This window comes from Cyprinus carpio, chromosome B10, assembly GCF_018340385.1.
Source record: "Cyprinus carpio isolate SPL01 chromosome B10, ASM1834038v1, whole genome shotgun sequence".
NCBI lineage: Eukaryota > Metazoa > Chordata > Actinopteri > Cypriniformes > Cyprinidae > Cyprinus > Cyprinus carpio.
Window position 1 is genome coordinate 9070462 of NC_056606.1, and position 25428 is coordinate 9095889.

Consider the following 25428-nt stretch of genomic DNA (forward strand, 5'->3'; position numbering starts at 1 on the left):
AGAAAGGGGCCAGGCCACACACCCTTGCTGTTACTACGTCAGCAAATGACAGATGTTAAGGGAACCTATAAAACCCTGCATCTGCATGTTGTGCACTTCCACTTGAACCGAGTGTCCCGGCCCATAATTCAGCCTACAATTATGGCTTCACTCCAGGTAGGGGGTGGGGCGGCAGAGGAAGCATCTGCAGGGGTGTTATAAAAGTGCCCATAAGGAGTTGGAGGGATAGTCACTTTCTCTAATGCCTGGCCATAAACCAAACCGCACAAAATTACACTTCATGTCCACACTTCAAAGTTTGCCAGCTCAAGCATGTGAAGGTAATGTCGAATAACGGCAGAAAGCACCCGACTCGGGCGTATTGCGCTGAGTAGTCAGTCTGGGCTCTTCACACATCTGTAAGAACCAGAGCTTGTCGACAAATGCATTACAGAGTACATTACTCTTCTTCACTTTATGGAAGAATCTCAATTAATGGAGGTGACAATTGGGTATTTCAACATAAAACATTACCAGATACAAACTAGTAATGCTGTATTAGCAAATGAGAACCAGAGCTGGCTTGTTCATCTGATTCATTATGAATAAAGCGTCCATAAACTCACTGCTCTTGTCTATTATGAATGACTACAGACGGTCTGGGAAGAAGCGTGATTGGAAACGTGTTTGTCAGACCAGTTTATCTCAAAAAGGGAATTCTGGTCTCATCTGGTTTTCATAGAAATACATACATCATACATTTAGCTGTAGGCTAGCTATTTTCTGCATGCAAGATGTGTGGCCATCTTTCTTTGATTGAGTGACGAGTGACAGATGAATCAATAGTTGCCCACATTATTAGTCAGGAAAAGACTCTTTAAAGACTCAGAGCTGGAAATATTTGTTTTCCCAAGATAACAGTTCCAGTTTAATCTGTGCCAAAGACATTTGTCTAATCGTTAATCTGCTATTGCATGTTTACAGACAATTTGGTTGCTGAAAGACTAGAATACTGTACTGTGTATTATATATATACTATTATCGAATGTCTTAATATTTGTAATATTTTTTGTATTTTCAGTTTTCATTTTTATATTAGATTAATCATTTCAATTAATTATGAATTTTCTTTTATTATGCTTTTATAATTTTTATTAGTGTTTGTTTATTTTAGCTTTAATAGGTTTATTTCTATTTCAGTTTTAGTCATTTTAGTACTTCAACTTAAAACATATTTGAGTTAGTTGCCATGTAAGGCAACATTTCTAAATTGCATTTAAGTTGATTTTTTTTTTTTTATCTGACATTTACATTTTACTTCAGGCTGATTCCATAGCTAACAGTAACAATGCTGGTGCAGGTCTAGCTGCTGGACCAACTAGTCATTATTTTCTCCAGCAAAATGTATCTCATGCTGGTTGAGCAAGAAAATTTTGCTATTTTAGATACAATAATTGTTCAGCGTTTAGCAGTTATTCCCTAGATGCTGTAAGTGGGATCAAATGACTTTTGAAATGTACATACAAAAAAGCTAATATTTCATCATTGTTTGCAAATAACCACCCATTTATTATAGTGCATGGTTTTGAAGGCTCCTAAAAGCGTGAAATGAACTTTGAAATGGGAATGCTACCAGTTTTCTCAATATTATAGACCTTCAAGCTAGATGAAGATAACCAGAACATGAGCTTCCAAAACACAACATATGGTTATGAGCAACTCTGTCGGCCTCTTCAGCAGGGAATTGTGACTGTTATGCTTTACTAAGGTGGTTTTTGAGCAAATAAATGTCTATATATTTCTATATATATATATATATATATATATATATATTCACCTCTTGACTCATTGTCTCAGTATTCCCTGAAAGTGTGAAACTGAGAATAGACCCGACACATTAAACTTACTTCTCTGTATCTCTCACTTTCTCTTTCCATTTCTCACTCTTGCTATATGCTATTAAAATGCATTGCTCTCTTCCCAAAACCTCAGTCTCATTCTCTCTATGTGTCTCTCACCTTTCTGTCGCACCAGTCACAGGCCTGCACTCCAGTGATGAACCCCACCAGCGCAGGATTGCCTCTGGGGCTGGTGGCATCAAATGTGACGCTTAAAGGGCAGTCCTCAGAGGGACGTGGTACGATTTCCCATGAGAAACCTTTTCCTTCCAAAACGCCTGTGAATCAGATAAAAAAAGCAGGGAATGAACAGCTTTGAAAATGAAAAGCATTCATTCTTTATTAAAAGAGATCAGCGCAATTCTGAAAATGGACATTATCTGCATAAATGTCAACTATATTTGCATAAATTGTAGAGCAGTTATATACAATATCTACATGCTGATTAGCAACCAAACATCAAAGAGGTTTGAAACGATATGAAGGTGAGTAAATGATGACAGAATATTCATTTTTATGTGAAAGATCCCTTTAAATAAAACAGTTCTTTTAGACTAAAATATTTAACACACTAATGCATATAATGAACTAATTTGTTGTTAAAAGTGTTTTGCTTTTCCTGAAAAAATTAGTGCAACCCATGCCAATATAATTAAATAACTAAATAGGTTTTATTTATTTATTTATTTATTTATTTATTTATTTTGAGGTAAAATTCACAGTACTAGCTATTTAAAATATATATTATATTTAAATGACAACATTGTAAAACAAAATGTGTTCTGTGGTATTTGTAAAACGATTTTGGATAAAAGCATTTGCTAAATTAATAAGTCTAAAATGTAAATGACTGCTTTGCATACTTATGAGGCTCCCATATATAACTTCCACTGCACCCATAAATGCGTTATACATAATTCATGAATATATGAAATTAAAAATGATAATAAAATATTAAAACATATTTTTAAGCACTAAGTTTCATGGACAACTGAGTAAGAGTTGAACAGAAAATGTTCTCACGCAAACATTCACAACAGGGTTGATCGATCATTATTACTCTGAAATAAAACTTACTGCAGAGTTACTTGGTTATTAAATTTATGATAACACAAACATTTCATATTAACGCAATCTAAGTTTTAGAGGCAACTCTTGGAGTGATTTTTGCATATGTTTGGTTTTCAGTGGGCTCTAATTGTATAAACATATTGTTACTTTTACATTTTATGCACAAGTAGTGAGTGAATAAAATGTATTATCTTATTTAATATGCAAAAGATGTTCAAAAACATCTTTCACAGTTGACAGACAAATCTTATCCTCTGATTAAGGTGGCATCTCCAGTCACTGCAGAGCCAAGATTAAATATTAAATTAAAGCGAGAGCTTATACTGAATAAGCTAGTCAGAGCACTAGGAGGCAGCTCTCCATGCCCCTGCACATTTTAACTTCATTATAGAGTTTAATGCAATAGAGCTGTAGGGGAAGTGACTGCACTGTGCTGGAAAAGCCGGTATGCCAATTGTGGGTAAGTGGATGGGTTATGCGTGTTACTCACAGTGGGGTGCGTGATGATCAACTTCGTCATGTGGCCGACATGCAGGCACTGGGTGAGGCGCTGGTGCTCAGCCGGCAGGGCAGGCTCTTAACGGATCTGTGCTTGAAAGAGAGGGCATAATCAGAGAGGCACTACATTAAATAAGAGCCATTTAGTGCTAGAAAACAACAGAGAAATGATACAGACATTAAATAGGCAAGACAGCTCTGTTCTAACAGTTGAACCTTCACAAAAACCCACCCTTCTTAGTTACTGTTGCTCTGTCCGACAAGCCATGCCTCTCTCACGCTACACATCATGTTCTCATGCAGTGAAAATACATCGCGGAGCAAAGAGGGAACTGATAACGTGCCAACAGACAGTACAGAGCAGGATCCTTCTGCTATGAAAAACTTGGTCGCAATGTGTGTTTTTTTTTTTAAGTAATTCAAACAATAAATATGGTTTTGTGGCTCTTTAATGTGTTTTGACAGATCACTGTATTGCCCTAGTTAAAGCGACACATGTGAACCAAACGTCTTTTCATATTTACTTAAAGCATGAAATAAACAGGAATGAACATCAGAACTAATCTTTTTTCAAGATCGTCAATCAAGCTCTGTGTGAATGGTCAATTGCTAGGACCCATTTCTAGATTTCCCATTTGTAGAAGTAATTTTTACTCAGAAATTCCAAGCAAATTTCCCAACTAATTACAAGGAAATGGCAAGTAACACATTAAATTTTGAATTAGAAAGACTGATAGAAATTATAGATATAATTACCATATTATACTTCAGTGATCTTTGTTTTATTTACAACTTCAAAAACTTAAAAAAGTGCAGTTATCACAAAAGCAGTCAATGTGAAATAAGTCAATGTAGGCCTTTTTTTTTTTTTTTTTTTTTTTTTTTTACTGGTGTGGCACAAAATACATTCACTGTCTTTCAAATCACATGGATTCTTTTCATACTCAGACACAACCACCAACATTGTGCCTGGAGGCCAATTTGTACATTTACATAATTACATAATACAAAACCAAATAAGGCTGCATTCTGCTACATTTTTACAGTAAGACTATATTGAAATAATTCCACATCTTAGAAAAAAAGAAAGAAAGAAAAATAAATTCTGTCAAACAATTAGTACAAAAAAAATGTGTAGAAAGAAAAATGATTTTAGGCTTTCAGTTTTATTACAATATAATGTTTAGGGGACTTGCCCTTACAAAAATTACAGTACTCTTGTACTATAATAAAACCGTGGTTCATTTTCTTAAGGGTAGGTATAATTTTTGCACTCTAATGTAACAATGGACCATGTAACATATACTGCATTAAATTACAAACAGTACAGAGCTGTCAAAGAATAACTTTACAAAAGAAATCACCATATAATGCTATTTGTTGTTAGTGTTTTTAAGGCATTGTTTTATGGACAGTTGTTGAGTGTTAACCTTGCTAGCGTTATGAAATAAAGACTTGATTTGAGACATGTATGAAGTGTTTTGGTAGTTTTACTGGATGAAATTACTGAAAGTTGGTAAGGAGAAGTGTGAAGAGTTTTGAAAAGGTGACCCAAGTATTGAGAAATATTTTCGTGTGATTGTTAATAAAATGTTGTATTTTTTGTGTGTTTTATTGTTTTCTTAGTAGGCTGCTTTCTTATGAGGAATCATGATGACATTATTAGGAAGAAAATTTTTTGGAAACATCAAGTTGTACTCCATATGTAAGAAGCAACTCATAATTGATTTTAATAGAGTTTGATTTTAGCATGTTGCTAAGCTAATGCTATGAAACTCTAGCTTAAAAATAGACAGAAATATTGGCTAAAATGGTAACTAGCTTAATCCTTTCTTTCTCAGAACTGAATGAAATACAGTATATGTTAAAATGCAACATTGTTAACAATCTCATCAGCAGCCATCTTGGATTTATATTTTCACAAATCTCTTCGCTGTGTTTTTCTTAACAGTACATTGGATACATTTTCTTAGAGTGTACATTTTACTATAGTCTCAGAGTCAGGTACACATCTACGATGCCTTAAAATTCTGCCTACGTAGGCAGCTCACTAAGTTTTGGAATGTCTCACTGACACTGTTGATCATAGAGGATTCTGGGATACTGTTTATACATTGGATTTAGGGGACGTTATAGAGGGCAGGACTGAATAGAAATATGTGCTTTAAAGAGAAATGGAAAACAGCAAATGAATTCAAAGATATGAAAGGGAAAAATAGTGACTGCAGGAACACAGACAGGAAGAACATGGTATAGAATAACTCATAGGTCTCAGATCATCCTTTGGTATTGATTCAGGTGGCTATACCTTCTAATCAAGCAGCACTTTCACAAATTGGATCTAATACCCCAGTGACTAGCTCTCCATGAAATTGCCAATCTATTAAAGAATCACTGCGATTTAACACTACTACTTTGTTTTCCTAAAAGCCGTAATTATGGCTTAGCCATTTTGCGAGTGTAAGTGTGGGGTATCCAATAACTTTATGTGTAGCCCTCAAGGCCATCTCTATGTCTGAGTAACACAAACATTGCCAGAAGGGACACTGACCTCATTTTTGACGAGACAGCCATCTGGCGACAAGCCAACATGTCAGCTAGCCTTTTGAAGAGGGGGCACACAAATAAATTGTTGTCTGCTGCCCAGTCAGTCACTTGAAACATAACTCTATAGCCTAATAATAAAACTTGGAAATAATACACTTTAAAAGAACATATTTAAGTGCAAACTGAGCAAAAACATTTTTTAATACGTAATGCATGTTATTTATAATGAAATGAAAATGTATTTTAGGTAAAATTTACATTAAAAGCATTTATTTGTTAAGAAATAGTCATAAAAGTGTACTTTTATTTTGTTAATATTATATTATATGCAAGCAAAGTTTTTAATAAATATATACTTACAAGCGCACATTCAATACAAGCATGCTTCTTTTACACAAGAGAGATTTGAAATAAGGTAGGGTAGGTGATTTCTAGTTTTATTTTTCTGAAAGCATAAGATCCCACCCTCCCTGCAAATCACTCTCCAAACCCAAATGTTTTTGAACCAAATCACCTACCCTGGCTTTAATCAAGAAGCACAATACAAAAATAAGTCTTTCCCTGCAAACAAAAAATTATTTCCGTCAAAGAGAATTTTGTATGTACAGTATTAGGGATGCGCGGTATACCGGTAGTGGACAAATATTGGTATCTATTATATTTCAAATGGTACGATATCATAATTTTGCTCAATTTGGTATTTCATGCGTTGCTGTTCCGAAGTTCACCTGTAGGTGACAATGCTTCCAAAATTCATGCGAAACTGGTAAACCTCAAGAACAATGCCATGGATCAAACAGATGAAACTCTATTAACACGCCCGAAACTAATAAATTAAGAGAACAGTAGAAGTGAAATATGGCATTACTTTGCATACAAAACAGATGATAAAGGTGAACGAACTGACCACAGGCGGCAACACATCAAATCTTGCTAAGCATTTGTCCCATGCTCATCCTGATCTTTTCAGAGAATTAAGAGATCGACAGGTTAGTGCATCATTCATAAATTCAGACTTAATTTGAACTTTTATTCACAACTTATCAACGCACAAACATAAGATGTGATGCAGTAAACACAAAAGCTCAAACATGTGCGATAGAACCAGTGACATTTTGGTCACATATTGGCACTTGCATTTCAAACAGTCAAATATTAATTTAATTTGAATGAAATAAGTTGATTCAAATGAACAGTTTTGCTATATTAATTTTAGTATCAATAATATGAAGGGAATGTTTCTGCCACAATGTCGACCACTAACATGAAGCAGCCGAGAGAGAGCGAGAGATTTATATTTAAACCCTTTTCTTTGTCTATCTATGAGTCTGAAATCTGAAAACAATCTGAGGGAGAGAGAAATAATAACTTGATTTTGAATATTACTTTGACCGTTAGAATAACACTTGAAGAAAAAAAAAACATTTGTTATAATTCATCAACAGCATTACAGCACTTAAGTAGGTCAATGTTTATTTATAAATGATAAATGTAGGCTGCTAATACATGTTTAGTATGTTAACATTACTTTATGCATTAAACAGGTACCTAACATTAACCAAGATTACAGTAGTAAATACTATAAATGATGATCATTCACTTTTTTTTCTTTTTTTCTTCAGTTCACTTATTTTGAGGCTGGTTATTTGCCACCTATGGTATTGATTTAGTATCGATACAGAGGTATTACTTTCTGGTATCATACCGAAGCCAAAATTATGGTATCGAGCCATTCCTAGTATGTATAAACCTTTTTAACACTACTCTTAGCCACAAGTACAATACCCACAATTTTTAATCAAGATCCACCAATCAAAGAATCAGAGAGCAATAAGCTATTAAAGGGGTCATAAACTGCCTTTGATTTTTATTTTGTACTGTTCTCTGTGGTCCACTTATAATGTTATGAAGATTTTTACATCAGAAAACATCATACTGTAATTTAGAATAAGTTATTTTCTGTCCTGTTTTTAAATCCTGCATCGAATTGTGCCTTGTTTGTAAATTAATCTGTTGTGAAATTAAGTGAACAAAGGACCAAGTTCTTACGCAGTCTGGACCTTCATTATAAATTAAGTTAATTCACTCTTTCCAAATGCTGGGATCAGAAGGAAGGCAATTCATAGACTGTTTTTACACAACTTGGCACTGCATCTTGTTGTCTTCAGAGCCATCTTTATCATTTGGTTTCTGCGGAAACCTGTGCATTTGCCTCTCTTAAAAACACACCGGCCATTTCTCAAACGGAAGGCTGAATCCTCCGGAGGTCGCATTTGCAGGCTGCATACGTCATCAAGTCTGTTTTTTTTTTTTTTTTTTAACTAACTGAGCATTACATTTGTGAGTCATAAGCATATTACAGCAATTTACACTGAACTAAGAATAATTGTTAAATTTATAACCTAACTCTTAATATTTCTAAAATAAGATCTTCTTTATTATGTACAGTATGCAGCCTACAAATGTGACCTCTGGAGGATGCAGCCTTCCATTTGAGAAACGGCCTACATGTGTGAATCGGTGGGAGGGGCTAAACAGGCAGTGATGCAGAATATGTGGGCGGGGCTAAACAGACAGTGATGTAGAATTGGTGGGTGGGGCTAAACAGGCAACGATGCTGAAGCAGGCATTGATAATCTTCTGCGGAGGTGGTGCTTATCCACACTATTACATCATAGGGTAGAACATTCCAAAAGATGTAGTTTTGTCAGACTGCCTAATATAAGCTGTTTTTAGGCTAATGACAAAGTGTGGATCTCCATCAGCTCTCTTGTAAGTAGTCAGTCTGCCATTTTAAGGGCTGTCTAAATTGCGAAATCCTTTCAGTGCACTGGAATGTTCGTTACCTAAAAATTCCCACAGTGCATCGCAAATTCTAGGGAGCATCAGTGCTTACTATGCTCCTTTTTCAGAAATTGTGTCACATTTCTTAAGCGTGAAACGCGTTAACATATTTGAAAGGACAAACTGTTTTTTTAAAGATATTTCAGCATAAACACACATCGCTAGACAGGTAATGAACAACCTCTAGTTAACGTTTATAATTAATATTTGGCTGAAATGTTGTAAGAACATGTAACAGAACAATCTGTCTAAAGATAATAAAAACGAATATCAAAAAGAGATCAGTCCTGCCTGTTGTTTATTAATTCCAGTGGGGACGTTCTATGTTGTCAGTTGTCAGATATTGTATGTAGTCATGTCACCGGAAACTGGGTGATCACTGTCCCAATGTGAAGTGAGCCAAGATACTTACCAGTGACCAAAATCAATGTACACTAAGTAGTTCATGAGTTCATGAGCTTGGGAGCTCATTGAGATGCACCCAAAGTTTTGAGTTCTGAAACTTACAGGATGTTTTTATAGTAAAAATTACCTCTTATATGTCAAAAGAGCAAGGGAATTTTTGTTTCTCAGTTCATGAACCCTTTAAAACAAAACCAGTTAATGCAAGAAACATGAGAGTATTTCTCCAGTTTTGACACCAAATGTAAACAGACATGAGCAAAACACATGAGCACACACACACACAAAAAAAAACAAAAAAAAAAACACTGTGAGTGAAAATGGACTAGTTTATTCCCTCAAGATGTTATGTACAGTCTTCCCTATTTTCCAGTTTTCAGCTGTGAGTCAAATGTTTTAATGTTGTTATTCATTTGGGAGCTGGCTTGCATGGTTCATGGCTTCAAACTGTTCATTGAAGAATTTTTTAAAAAGGAAAATGAGTAGGAAAAAAAAATACTTCCAGAACGTTACTTAAAAAGCTGCAGGTCACTGTTATGCCAGCTGAATGTGTTTTAATATATCAACTAAATGAATATGATTATCTAAAAATACAGAAATATATAATACCAGGGTTACTGAAACAAAAGGGACAAAAAAGGGAGCTTTGGACTGTTGGGAAGGAAATTGTCACTAAGTCCGTCTGTAAAACATTTAGCAGATCAACCAACATCATTCAAGTGGATCCAGCGCTACGCAGAAAAGCATTTTAATTGGAGCGGATGTTAATAAATGTCTCTATCCTGACAATGAAAAATCAAACAAGAGAAGCAAAGCGGAGAAGCATTATGCGTGTAATTTTATTAAGCGACGGCAATCAGAAAAATATATTTTGATTACATTATGTTTCACGAACGTTGCTAATTGTACAAGAGGCACTGATTAGCACATTTACGTTGGGTTAACTCTCTCCCAAAGAACTTTCCAACAAACCACACAACATGCCAATGCATCTTTTCTTAACCATAATTTATATGTGCAGTTGTTTACATGCGACCGACAATCCCATGTCAACCCACACGAATCTGTCTCTCTGAAGGGTTGTGATGGCAGATGGGGGAAACAGATCCAATTTAGCCACAGTGACTGAGCCGTGGAGTTGCTCTCATTGATTGAGAGCAATCGCTCTGCGCCTGGCAGTCCATCATAACTATGTGCTTGTAAGCGACAGCGGCTGTCTGCTTACTTCAATATAGACGTTAGGAAATAGCATTGCCGCAACACCACCTTTCTGGCAGCCAAACAGAAGGACAGAAGGTTGAATTCATTTGCGCAGCTTTTAAAGAAATAAGATGTTTGTGTATGTTTTACATTGATTGTGGCAGCAGTAATTCATCTAATAACATTCAAATGATGGAGTGAGTGTTAAATAGACATAAACTGTATTGAAAAAGTGCAGTTCCGCTATTTTAACAAAGCATTCAATGAGTGATGCTGTACAGGCCAGTGAAGTACACCAAATTGTTGTAATCTGCTGTATCCTCCACAACAACTGAGCACTCAAAAACAGCTTGGAGGATGGAAATTGTTTTGTGCAAATTGCATTCAGCAAATTATTTGAGAAAGTTGATATTTACCTGATTTGCATGATTCTTTTAGTGACCTGTGTGTTAAAACAACGCACTAATGCAAACAAATAAATAATACTACACACGCTTTGTGGCTGCAGTTCTATTATTTGGTGAATTCTCGGAATATTTTTCAGCCCATATTTTAGTTCCTCTTACACTTTTGTCAGTCTATCCCTCTCATTCTTGCCCTCGGGTTTTTTATTTATTTATTTATTTATTTTTATATTTGTGTTGTCTCTGTTCCCCCTCACTCGTTGGCATCTGTCACCTCTGTTACTCAGGTAACTGTGAGTGGTGGAACAGACATTTATAGCATAACCTCAGGCTAATGGGCCACAGGTGCTCTCAGCATTTCTGTTGGATTCTCCCACTTGCCTGAAGCCTTGGGGAAAACTGTACTTAAAAAAAAAAGGAAAAAAAAAAACACACTGGTTCGCACTACTGTTGCACCAAAACAAAATTTTGGACATACTGGGCTGAATGGTTGTTTTCAGTTAGCTTTTGTTTTGAATAACTAAGCAAATTATAAATTAATATTATAAATATAAAATTTGCATACTTTCTGTATAAAATGTTTTAATAATTTAAAAAATAAAAAATAAAAAATTACTGTTTAGATATAAAAACACAGACTAAAAATACTGATGAGTCATCCACCTTATAATTTTACAGAATTCTGTCCAATCAAATGTGCCCAGGAATGACAATGTCCCTCCCCCAATACCAATTCTTTCACACAACAATATTTAGGTCTAAATTGAAGATTTTTTTTTTTTTTTTTTTTTGCATATTAAATTTCCATCCAGCTGAATTATAGTTTTAACAAACACATCAATAAATGCATGCTTAATGTGATGCATATTTGTTACCCATACATAAATGAAAGGTAAGGTATGAGAGATAAGATTGCTGTAATAGTACTAATACATTTTAAATACACAATAACCAGGTTTATGTAATTTTACAGGATGTCCAGATTTAATACATTTGAACTAACTGAATATTGCTTGTTCTACAGCTAGTCATATTCATAGCCATGTTCATGTTTTTACAATTAACAAATGCATTTATTTGAATTCCTTACAAACAGCAAGTTACGTAGTTATATTATGAAAATATGATTATTTAAATAAAATTAAATGCATGCAAATAAAGGCAAACTATGCCATGATTAATTTATTAGTTTAAGGTAATTGTGTATGGAACTATTATATGCAATTTGAATACAAATACAATTTTCAATTATTTTTTATTTATTTGGAATTCTTTTAATGTGTCCTGTACATTGCCCAAACTTCTAGTTTGAATTAGAAATATGTCAACACAGGAAAGAAAACTGCACCTATCAATCAATGTCAAAGCATTTTTTAACCTTTGATATTTCAAAGTGAACACTGCTTTTCCTTCCATAAAATATATTCTGTTATTAGGTGTTAATGTAATTTTATTTTTTATTTTTTGTCAAAAATGTCATAAAATGCCATTTTCAGCTGCAAACTCCTGGCCAAAATCTGTAGCATCCTTTGTTCCCATTCACACACCCACCCTGCCTTCATTCATCTGTAAATGGCAAAGTGACACCATCAATTTGCTAATTAAAGGTTTAGGTGTAAAGCCTGTGCTTTTGAACTCATTCCCAAAATGCTGGGAAACTGGAAACAATCCGGCACTCTTAAACCAAAAAATCTGCTTAAACTTTGTTGTAAACACCCTTAAAAATAGGTCATGGCAGTCAAACGGATGCTAATGCTTCCCTGCTTTCTTACAATATAAACAGGCCTCTAAGCGAAACTCTGAGTGACGCGTCTGTGAGGTTTCTTGCCACCGCTGTAGTCCGCTGTCACTGGAAATGCTCTCTCATCAAAGTGAGAGTCGATGGGAGGCCGGGCCAGGAACCGTTTTCTCTGCCAGTCAGCTCAAATTGCATGCAGCTGCAGTGCCAGCTTAGTCAGGTACAGCGTTTTGGAGGAAGACTTGAGCGTTAAATATAGCATCTAACCAGCTGCACCCGGTTATGCTTCGACATGCCACAAACCCACCGAAGGAACGCGTCCAAACTCGATTGAGCATCCAAACGCCAACCAAAATACCAAGACAAAAAGCACATACATCCCACAACCTGACTAATCGCAGGCATATTGTAGGTTTGGTGCAGCAAAGCACGAATACTTCATGGGTTTATACAGCTACACGCACCCACGCACAACAATCCCAGCAAACACACACACGTTCGTTTCTCATGGCTGCCCACGCACACCCACACTTCATATTCTGTCCTCTCCCCAACTGACAGAGAAATCCAAGATTGAGTATAAGGTTTAACATGCTTATTTAAAGCGATCGCTAGAAGACGTCGGTCTCGCTGACATTCCCCATGACAGGCATTCCCTGTGACTTCTAAAGTAAACAAATATCTAAAAACGATGACTGTAAAGCCAAGGGAAGAGTGTCTAATTCACATTGAGTCCTCTTAGAGGAATAGTTCACACCAAACCTTATATTCAGTCTTTGTTTATTCACCCTTATGTTGTTCCAGTCCTGTATGTTGCTATACATGATACGGACGTCACATTTTAAATTATTGGATGAACTATTCCTTTAAATGTTTAATGTAATATGAAACAAAATACTGAGAATATACAGTGAGAGGCAGCTCTTGTGGGCCGCCAGTAGAAGAGAAGTCTTCTATTACCTGGCATGGCAAAATGAAGCACAATAAAGTACTGTCAAGTCAAGCAGTTCATTAATCATTGAAATGGTGGTGGGGGAGTGACTTCACTCATTATAAAAGATAGATGGATGGGAGGTTAAAACATTGGTCTCCATCAGCCCAGATGACAAGACGACACACAGTGGGACACGCTAACACTCCAGTGAGTGAGTTAATAGGCATTACAAACCCGGTGTTTAATTCCAATGGAATTAAATGAAAACATTATTTAGTATTAATATATATATATATATACATACATACAAGACAAAGCTACAGAATATCACATTTTATTATTGGGTGACCACCGGAGACATCAGCAGCCAACAACTACCTAATCAGCTGAGAAAAAACAACAGCAGTTGATGACAGACATAAAAGCTGTGAAAATGAACCCTAAAATACTTGTCTGTAAAATCACCAACAACCTCCACAAAGCTGAGGTGATGCTCTGACAGTCGACTGTACGCAGGAGACTTTGACACAGAATTACAGAGGCTACACAGCAAGATGCAAACCTTGGACCACCAAAGATAGAAAGGTATACGATTAGAGTTTGCAAAAAAGGTTGTCCAGGGTGTCCAAACGTTTTATAGACAGACAGAGAGACAGACCGATAGATAGATAGATAGATAGATATTAGAGAGATAGATAGATAGACAGACAGACAGACAGACAGACAGACAGTTTTATTATGTCAGGTTGATGGATAGCATGGATTTATATATGGTTAGAATTAGTTTTTTATTTTTATATTATGATAGTAATATTGATATTTTTTTTTTTATGTTGATAGTCTAGAATTTATGATTTTTTAATACTAAACCTAGGACATTTTAAAACAATATTATTAGTAATAACAAATATTAACATTTACAAAATATCACAGTACTAACATTAATGTAAATCAACCATATTTAGAACATTTTGTAAAAATAAGTCTTCAATGGATATTTTACTCAAACTTATTAATGTGTGTATATATGACATATAACATATCAATATTTATAAAATAGTACAACATTTACACTAATTTATAGCAGCTATAATTAAGACATTTTCTGAAAACAAGCCTCAAAGTAGATTTCACCCAAGTCTATAATATACATATTTATGTATATTATTCATAATAATAAATAGTAATCATTTATAGTTATAAAATATTAGAATAATATACTATAATACTATTACAAAATGCCTTACACTATTGTAAATCAACTACATTGATTTATTTTTTTCAGGTTACGTAGACTAACCATGTTCAGTACACAACGATGTTCCGTACAGATGATGTTTTAGCGCCGATCACTAAATAAATACTTCCAGATCGAACATATCTGTGTCATCCTCATTTCTTCCTCTTTTACCTCCAATCAAGACAAAGCCCCACCCACCGGACCCACCTTAACTAGCTAATGTCAAATAGTTTCCTCCCTCACGTTACTTCACAGAGCGGGGAATAGCAGACTAAAGTACGTACTGTACTTTTCTGTGATTTAGTACAATAATTAAATTTAGCTGGAATCATGTTTATACTTTTAAGCCTCCTGCAAATGTCTCCAAAAACCTTGTTGAGCTGCAGATTCAATGAATGCATTTTTTTTTTTTTTTTTTTTTTTTACTGAAATTATGTTTGATTATTAGTATTGATTATAATTTAGGCCCATGCCTACTCTCAAATATAATTTGCGTAACTTTTATAAGATTGTTGGCTTTTTTTTTTGGCATAAAATCGCCATCAAATTGAACTGTATGGAAAAGCTGTCAAAGGACATTCTGCTTAAGATCTAAAATAATTTTGCACTAAAACAGCATTTTGGATGAATTATTTTTTAAAGCGTGTCACCAAAAAAAAAAAAAAAAAAAAAATAAAAGTGAAAAAAAAAAGTGAAAGTCGTGACATTTGCCAAGTATGGTAACCCATACTCAGAATTGGTAATACTGCATTTAACCCATCCAAGTGCACACACACAGCAGTGAGAAGTGAACACCGTGAACACACACCCAGAGCAGTGGGCAGCTATATCCAGCGCCCAGGGAGCAACTGTAAGTAAAACTACGTAATATATACAAGTGTATGTGAACAGATTGTATAATGCATTCTGATTCCCAGTAAGACTGTTAAAAAGTTTCTGTTTATTTAACAGGAGAAGAAGAGCCTGAGGGTTTACTTCAAGCCACGCTGCCTTCATTATTTAACCGCTGAATGCATTTTGGACGGCTGTCTAATCCCAACAGTGTCTCCAGTTTTTAAGAGTTCCCGTCAACTGTCAGCTTGCCGTCCACGAATTCTGATTTAGAGCAAGAAGGACGATGGCAGTTCAGGCACTCTGCGTAATTCAGAGCTGTCCTTAGATCTGTCACATTAAAAGTGTCCTCGCCAGACTTTGTGCAACAGACTGCGCCACACTATCTGTTAAACAAAACGTGGCAGCCAAACTTGCAGCCAGGATGGCGGTACTCCCAGAGGAAGTGCACTACAGGGGGCACATGATTGACTGCTGTTTTGGGGTCAGTTCGACAGACTGTTTTATACGAACCATGTGATTCACTAGACTAGTGTGTGTATGTGCACTAACCTGCCAAGTGAGAAGGACACGCAACAATGACAGCTTTACAAGTGACTGTGCCTGCCGAAGTCGTAACTTTCATGTTCTCTGAATCCTGTAAGAGAAAAACATATTAGAATTGATTAAAAACTGAAACCCGATAAAGGCTGGTATTGTGAGGTTGAAACTAACTAGAATGACAAGGGGCCTGTTGTGAAGGAAACTGTACTCAACACAATAAGAGCATTGTTATGTGAACTTTATTGATCCCTGTGGAGAAATACATGGAATTATGGATTGAACATGGAGACTAAATACAATACACACACACAGATCTAGCACTTGGGAGGCATGTTGGCATTAATATGGCTTCCTGTCATAAAGCCGTCCCAAACAGACCGGACTGAGATATAAATTAATTCTGGCTGTTACAGTATGTAGGACTCCCAAAGGTGCCACAGATAGAAATATGAGTGCTTCTTTTAATAGACAACTATTTGTGATGGAGACCAGCTACCAAATCTATGGCAAAATGCCTGGACGTTTCATCATGCAATACATTCATGAACGTTATCCTGGGCTATAGGTGGGCGCATTAAAGGGATAGTTCACCTCAAAATGAAAATTTTGTCTTTAATTACTCACTCTCATGTCATTCCAAACCCGTAAGACCTTTGTTCATCTTCGGAATACAAATTAAGATATTTTTGATGGAATCTGAGAGCTCTCTGACCCTCTGTACACAGCAAGGATTTTACCATGATCAAGGTCCAGAAACGTAGCAAGGACATTGGTAAAATAGTCCATTTTACGAACTTACGAGAATAGCTTTTTGTGTGCAAAGAAAACAATAATAACATAATTTATTCAACAGATCATCTCCCTCAATTACTGTCTTCCGCTATTTTTAAATTTCCGCTATACATAAACAATGTTGATTATGTTCTGGGGTACTTTTCAAAATGGCGGAAGACGGTAACTATAATTACCAATAACTCTAATAATAAAAATTTATAACTTGTTGAAATTGCCACTTTTAGGGTATGAGCCAACATGCGCTGTTTTTTGTGTTTGGCCCCTTTAAATGAAAATTAGCTGATGCTCCCACTTCCATTTTCAGAAGAGTGCGGAGCTTTAAGAGCTCATGCTCGCGGGCATACCGGTGTTACGGTTTAACTGGTGGTGACCGTGTTACTGATCCTCACATCGTTTCCAAATGCTAAAACTACCACATTTTTATTTACGATCATTCTGGTAGCACGTGAAGGCAGCATTAGTGAAAACAGGCAGACTCAATAGTAGCTTTAGCAACATTAGCCTTACAGAGAGCCAAGAAGCTCTTTTGTTATCTATCCCTCTTTCAGAAGCAATCTTTGTACAACTCCAGCGCTGAACTGACCCTCGTTTGTTAGGCAGTCTGGCGTAAAATGTTAGCACAAACATATAGGACTTTTCTGTTTTTTTTTTTTTTTTTTTTCGGGACATTTCCTTTGAAAATGAAATTTAACCACTGTGTCCTCAGTGTCCTATGGAGACTCCTATGTTCGTTGGTGCATTCCAGCAACTTTAGTGGCTCTTCTGCGCTGACATTGTACCTCCAGCAGCTGTAATGGCGGACCGCTGCTTCTCACTCAGGGCAGTGTATATGCTAATAGGGCCGAGAGCATCGCAAATGGGCGCAACTATGACGTCATAGTAGTGAGAAATCTGGAACTGCTAATGTGGAGAGACTGATTATGATTTATTAGGATTATAAAACATTGGGTGGATTTTTACCATTATAGGTCAGTTGTTTTTCATACTGCGGCCACACAACTGTGTTCAGTCACCTTATAAAAGTGATTTTCGCATTCTATGGCACCTTTAAGGCTTTAAACTTGGCATATTATCCGTTCCTAGAGTCTGACTATCTACTGTAGGTGGACGATCTTTTTGCGTCATAGCTTTCAAGCTCTGGAACTCTCCTCTTTCTCTTCGTAATTGCTCTTATCTATCTGCTTTTAAGTTTTAGCTTAAAACGTATTTGTTTGATGACTTTTCTCTGACTTGTATTTGATGTTTTTGTGTGTGTGTATTTTTTGGAAGCTGTAAGCTTTCTTCAGTGTTCTACCTTTGTTAAGCGACCTTGGATCACTTAAATAAAACATCTTCTTAAATTTATCAAAAGTGGCAGTAATGTTACAGTAGATTTCTATTTCAAATAAATGCTGTTCTTTTGTTCTTTCAATTTATCAAAAAATCAGAAAAAATATGTTTGCATGAAATACTGAACTGCACAGCTGTTTCAGTAATGTTTCTAGAGCAGCAAGTCTGCATATTAGAATGATTTCTGAAGGATCTTGTGACACTGAAGACTGGAGGAATGATGCTGAAAATAAATTTCATTTTAAAATAAAAAATAAAAAAAAGGTTATTTCAAATTATAATAATATTTCACAAAATTGCCTTTTTTTACTGTAATTTTGATCAAATAAATGCAGCTGTAATGACCATAAGAGATTTCTTTCAAAAACATACTCCACACACAGACTCCAAACTAGTTTTGCTAGGCATATTCATAATTAAATAATAAATGTAGAAACTGATATCAAATTAATTCAGTAAAAGGCTGTTGAATACATATCTTTATATGTGTAACCCAAGACTTCTAAAAACTGGAGAAAGATCACATATAAAAATAAACATAAAAGTTAAAATGAATACATTATAATTTTATTAATATTAAATATATATACTATATATATATATAAAAGTTAAAATGAATACATTATAATTTGTATATATAGAACATATCGAGAGATGTGGGGTTACACACATTGTAATATTATATAGATATAATATATATTTAGATAACATTCGAGAGATATGTATATGTTACTTTACATTGCATATATATATATGTCTTTATATTATATATATATATATATATATATATATATATATATATAAATATATATACATATATGTCTTTATATATATAAAGACAGAAGTCAATGAGTTCTTGATAAACAGTGGGGGTGAGTAAAACTTTCTACTCAGGCATGTCCATGTAACACCATTAAGATGGCTAATGGATTTTACCTCTCTATGTGTGAGAGCGACATTATAGGCTAATTCCCAGACGTTAGGCTTTCAAAAGATTTTGTGTCACCAATTCTCAAATGAGAGCGATCTAATGGAGTGGATTTGATTTAGCTTATCTAAATATTTTAGTCATGACAAGCACTTCAGCATATCATAATGTATAATACAGAAATGGAAAGGAAGAGGCAGTGCAAAACAAGCGAAAAGCACATAGTGGGACCCAAGTCTTGGTTTCCGAGTAGTATCTTGTTTAAAGTAAAGGAACTTATCACTCGCACCGCTGGTGGAGAACTGCTCGTTATCTCTGTGTCAGCCTCGCGCTGATGGAGTCGTTACCTGACATATGGTCGTTACGGCGGCGCCCAGACGGACCCGTTCTTTGCCGATCTACTCCACCTGCTTCTCTGACAGCTGCTGAGTGCCCCCCTGTGGAGAGAGATAGCCATCACACTGAGCTCACTCACTGCTGCTCTCTACACACAAAAACCACCACAACACCTCCTTACAGATGTCTGTGTTTTGTGGCATGATGCCCCACTGGGCTTCTTCTCTGCCACAGTGATTGTGAAATTACTTTCAAAATATCTGGTGTACAAAAAAGTATCATGCCATGGTGATAGATCTGTGTTGTTTTGTTCTATGAGACGATGAGATTGCATTGCCTGTATGCTAAGGCAAAGATGCATTGTAATAATATGCAGTGCTCAATGGTTAGATCTTATCTGGTGGAGAGATAAACAAGACAGTCAGTGCTGACAGAAAGTAGGTAAAAGAGGAACAGAAGATAAATGTTCTTCTAAATGAGCTGCTTTACACCCTTTCCCCCAAATCAGCTGCTGATATCTGATGCTTTTGCTAAGTTCCAAGCTGGCCCACACAGCCATTTGGGAGTTTTTTCAATGATGATATTTAATTTAAGATTTATTTATAGATATTTTTGTTAAAACTTGATGTTTATTATTATTTTACATTTTTAAGATTTGTATTTTTATTTATTTGTATTAATCACTTTGTTATGCATACAATCTTTTTTATTATTTATTAGTATTTGTATTTATTTTTTATTAATGCTTTTGTTATTTCTACAATATTTTTATTTAGTTTTATATTTTGTTATTTGTATCATTGAATTATGTTTATTTATATTATTATCAAAAAATAATTAATACTGGGGGTGCTCACATTTATATAGAAGCTAATTTCCGCCACAAACTAAAAATAAAAATGAAATTGCACATTTTTAGCTCACAATTTCCAACTCAAAATTGCAGAATACATTTATTCCGATTTATAGGTCTGTCTAAATGGACATATTTAGCAAATCCAATTCCTGCTAAATACACATCTTAATCTTAATCTTATTTAATCATTTTAATTTCAAAGAGGAGATAAATACCTTCCCTTTCTTTACATTTTATATTATATTAACAGCTTAAAACCATTTGATTATGCACGATCGTTTGTGTGCACTGGTTGCATTATAACGTTGATAATTCACAAAATTTTTCTCACCCTCAGTTTGTTCTAAACCCATGTGTGATGTGTGTTTTTTAGTGGAACACATAAAAAAATATTTATTACAATTATTTTCCATACATTAGTCAATAATAGCCACAGCTGTAAATCACCCCATAAAGATTTTTTTAAAAAAGGATTCCATAAGCACACAGGCAAATGTTGAAATTTCTATTTCTTACTTCTTTAATAATACTTTTACGGTGGTTTTAATACTTTTAGGAGCTTGACAGGCCCCTGGTTTATTCTGTATTCAGTGGAAGAAAACAAGTCATTAATACATAAGAGGGAATTAATAATGCCAAACTTTTATAATAATTTCTGTATGAATTATTCCTTTTAAACCAGTTTGTATTACAAAAGCTGGGATTTCAAGCTACAATTGGCCTTGAAACTGTGCAAGTAACAATTGTAGATAGTGAGAATAATCCCTGTCGTGTCTCGGAGTTGTTTATCCACCTTATCTCTCTCCCTCACCTTGACCCTGAACTCCTGACCCGAGCCAGGTGTGGTCTCCAGGAGTCGTAGGGTGCCCCTGCTGCAGCGGAGTACATCAGAAGGAACAGGAAGGAGACCTGAGACGCTTCCAAGCCAAACACAATATGGCTACACAAGGCCAGCTCCTCTTTTACCTCTATAGGACACACAGATAGATAAGGACTACTTTGCTTAATGCAGTGAACTGAAAATGCAGGACATGCACAATGCTCACGTGTGGTGCAGATATGTTTTTCCATGAAGGTGTGAAGCATCATGCCTTCATAGAGCTCGGCATTAGAAGAACTCATTGGGTCTTCAACTGATATGTTCTGAGTAAGATGGTCAATCTAGGCGATAAACACATTTCTCACCTTATGGTTAAGCTTGAAACTATAGCATGATGTCAAAAATGAGCTCAGTAGATTGGAGAAACCCATTAATCAATTAACCAATCTTAGAAATAGCAGCTAAAAAGCTTTCATACATTTATACAGATCTACAAGATCTATTGTGGCTGAACGTGCAAGGTAAATATGCATCTTAGATACAATATGGAACCTGAAGTCTTCATCCATTAAGATATGAAATGATGGCTTTTAGTCACATTCTAGCACTCAATAAAAAAAACGAATAATTCTATTGTGGACCGGCACTTTGTCAGATGAGATGGTGCTGTTTCTCAAACGAAGGCACAGAATCTGGGTGAAGTCCAGCAGGGTGAGGGGGAGTATGACAGTATTCTAGTGATGTACGTTTTGATTTTGGCATGCGGACCACCCACGTGATGCACCTTCTTGCCCTCAGTGTATTGTGGAAAGACCTCCAGACCAACCTCTCGAATAAGCTCCGTGACATGGGTCTGCGAGCTACAAATAAATTACCAGTAAGCGTGTTTCTGCACACATTCGGACATCTAAAGGCAGCCAGATGCCTCCTTTAAATCAACTCTGTGTAAGTTCATGAAAATCCTGCTTGCCCTCATTTAACCCTCTGGAGTCGATTAACGCGTATACGCGTTTTGGGGTATTTTCTCCTGATAACCCCGAAAAGAACTTAAATTACACTTTCAGTTTTGATCGTACAGATAAGTGCAATACATCAATCGAATCTGTAAAGGGTCTACTTTTTTTTGTATACAGACATAATAACAACAAAACTTTGTGCACTTATAAAATAAAGATAACAAACAAGGAGTGCTGTCTGCAGCCTTTGTCTGCGCTGATCTTCAGATACAAATGCGTCATTAAAATAAACTGTAACTCAGTGAATACTCAACACAGAGACATGAGAGAGATATCTATAGAAAGCCTGACATGTCTACTTTTAAACTAAACAAGTGCTGCTGAAAACAATATTCTGTGATAAAGTAATCCATATGAAAACAACGCGATGTCCGTTTTTCACGTCTCCCTTCATTATCTATCTACTAATGCGACCACGCCCCCGCGCCGAGCGCGCTTTTGAGATTCAAATGTTTCACTGAAGCGCGCGGCTTTTGAATACGCCCACACAACAGAAGACAACGCAGCGAGACTGTTTATTGATCTCGGTGGATGTTGAGAGTAGCTCGGGGTATTTTTCTAATAGTTCGGGTGGTGGATTACTGCTATAAACATCTTGCTTGGAAACACGTTTTTAATGCCTCTAGGCTTAAACAAGCTTTTGGGATGTTCCAATTATTACACCTCAGAAACAAGCAAGTTGGGGTTAGTTGTCACAAACACTATATTTCAGTAAGGTTTTGGATCAGAAGGCCAGTTACACCAATGTGTGTTGTTTCCTGTTAAATTAAATAAAAATCTGATCCTTAAGCCTAAAATTAAAGGGATGGTTTTAGTTTTAGAGAGCTTTTTGACCTTGCACAGACAGCACCTGACACATTCAAGGTCCAGCAAGGTAGTAAAGATATTGATTAAATAGTCATTGGTTCAACTGTAATGTTATGAAGCTACGAAAATACTTTTTGTATGCCAGTAAGCTGCTTAATAATGTTCTTAAAATATAGGCTATTTGTCTATAAATTCTGATTGTCCAACATCAAACGTAGGCTATTTAATGAAATATTTTAGTCTACTTTTTTTTTTTTTTTTTGGTTATATTATCTTCATTGAACAACGACTGTCATGCTGTTATGACTTCTTTGGAATGGAAACATAGGCTAAGTATTACTTCCAATTCATATAATTGGCAGAATCTGCAACATAATAGTAAATCATAAAAGCTGGGCGCTGCAGGAAGTATTTATCAAGGCATTGAAATTTGAAAATAATAATGCCCACAACTTCCATGCATTTGGCTTTTGACAGGTTTTAAATTCATACCTGGTTTGAGGTCACACAACTCTTTTGGCACTTAGCCCAATCAAGCCTCTTCCATCCATTTTTCAAACCATTTGTCTTCTGCTGCAATGCTGGAGCCTGTCTCAACGTTTTGGGCCGTGGACAGGGAAACACACTGGACATTTGTCCAGTCCAACACTGAGACAACACACACAAGCATGCATACCTACGGACAATTTAATGTCTCCAATTCAGCTATCAAGTCTTTGGATTTGGGTGAAACCAGAGCACCAGAAGGAAACCCAAAGCAAAGCGTGGAGAACATGCATGAGATTTGTTTTTGTGAAGAGAAAACGTGAGTCTAAAAGTGTGTCTCAACTCTGCATAAAGTGACATTAAAAACCTTCCCCGAAACATGCAATAATAATAACAGTTATTTTAAAATGTGAAATGCTTACCTGGACACCCACTGTCCCCCCATGTCCCACTGGTCAACGCCATTCGCAGCTGGCAGGTCTTTACTTACACTTCATCCTCCGACACGGTCTGTGTGCAGCAAATAAGAAAAAACAACAACATAATAATAATAAAAATAATAATAATAACAACAAAAAACTTTGCATTTTGTATAGCTATGAAAGCGGACCTACAGTATATAGCTCATTAACAAGGATATCTAAGATAAAGTCTTTCTTTTCTTTTTGTCTTTTTTCGACGCACCTCTGGCCTCCAGAACCATGACACTGAGTTGCGGGTGTCTCTTCTGCAGCCTGCGGGCCATGCTGAGTTCGGAAAGGCCTGCACCGACCACAACCACGTCAAACTGTTCCTCACTCATCATTCCTGCAGCGGCTTGAGCAAACAGCACAGTCAGATCCGTTGCACGGGCAAATAAAACACCTCGACTGTCCTGCAGAGAAACTGCTAAGCCAAGAAAGTTGAATTAACGGCTTTATTACACACACTTGTTGCTGGACATGTAAAGTACACACTTGGCATTTCGCCCTGATTAAGCGGAACATTGACTGGGGCACACCAGAAGACACTGAGGCCAAAAAGTGTGAAGTATTATATAAAACACCCCAACAAATATGAATGAAAAGACATGAAAAAAGTGAATTGCATACATTAGACAACAAAATGTCAAACCAAATGGCAATTGCAAACAATGTAAACAAAAATGTGTACTTAAACAGAAAATAAAGCAATAGTAAGTACAATAGTACTAAAATGGTGTAATAAAATAGTTATAGTAATAAAATAGTAAGACAATTATGTAAAACAACATATTTAGCATTTACAAAAATATGAAACCATTGATTTGGCCAACAGAAACTGTAACCATCAGAAAAAAAGGGAATTTTTGCTAACTTTCAAATACATGTACTGTAGCTTTGTCATGTTAAATAATATGAGGAAAAAAAGGGAATTTTTGATAAATTTAATTATGCAAGAAAAACATTTTTAGGTTACCTTACCTGCACAGTAAAAGTTGAGATCTCGTGTTCATATGTGCTACTGTAAACATAAGTACAAAATTCTTATATTTACCACATAACTATATGAATAACCTGCTAACCTTTGATCCAAACAGTGTAATTTGTTTATTTATAATTTTAGGAAACATTTCTTTTCCCAGCAGTCTTACTGAGCTGCATAATTGCCATCTGTTAACCATTTGAGTCTCATATGTGAAGCCAAAGTCGCCAGAGCAGCTGCTAAATGTCCTAAATGTATGTCTTTTTCATGATCTTTCATTCACATTTTCATTTATGTTAATAATACTAGTTAGATTTTTAAAAAGCATGGGCATTTCTTAAAGATAAGGTTGCAGTGGCCTATTTAGGTTGGCATGAATGAGCCTCGCTGTTCTTTGTAAAGGAACCACCTTTAGGTGAACTTTCACTGCATGTTAGCTTGGTAAAGATGCACTGTGCATAGCAAAAAAAATAATAAAAAATA

At 35.7% G+C, this 25428-nt stretch overlaps 1 pseudogene; it reads right to left on the bottom strand.

Moving 5' to 3' along the window:
- Positions 1–24338, bottom strand: part of LOC109071190 — a 32149-nt pseudogene extending 7811 nt beyond the window's left edge.
- Between the last annotated feature and the right edge of the window lie 1090 nt (positions 24339–25428).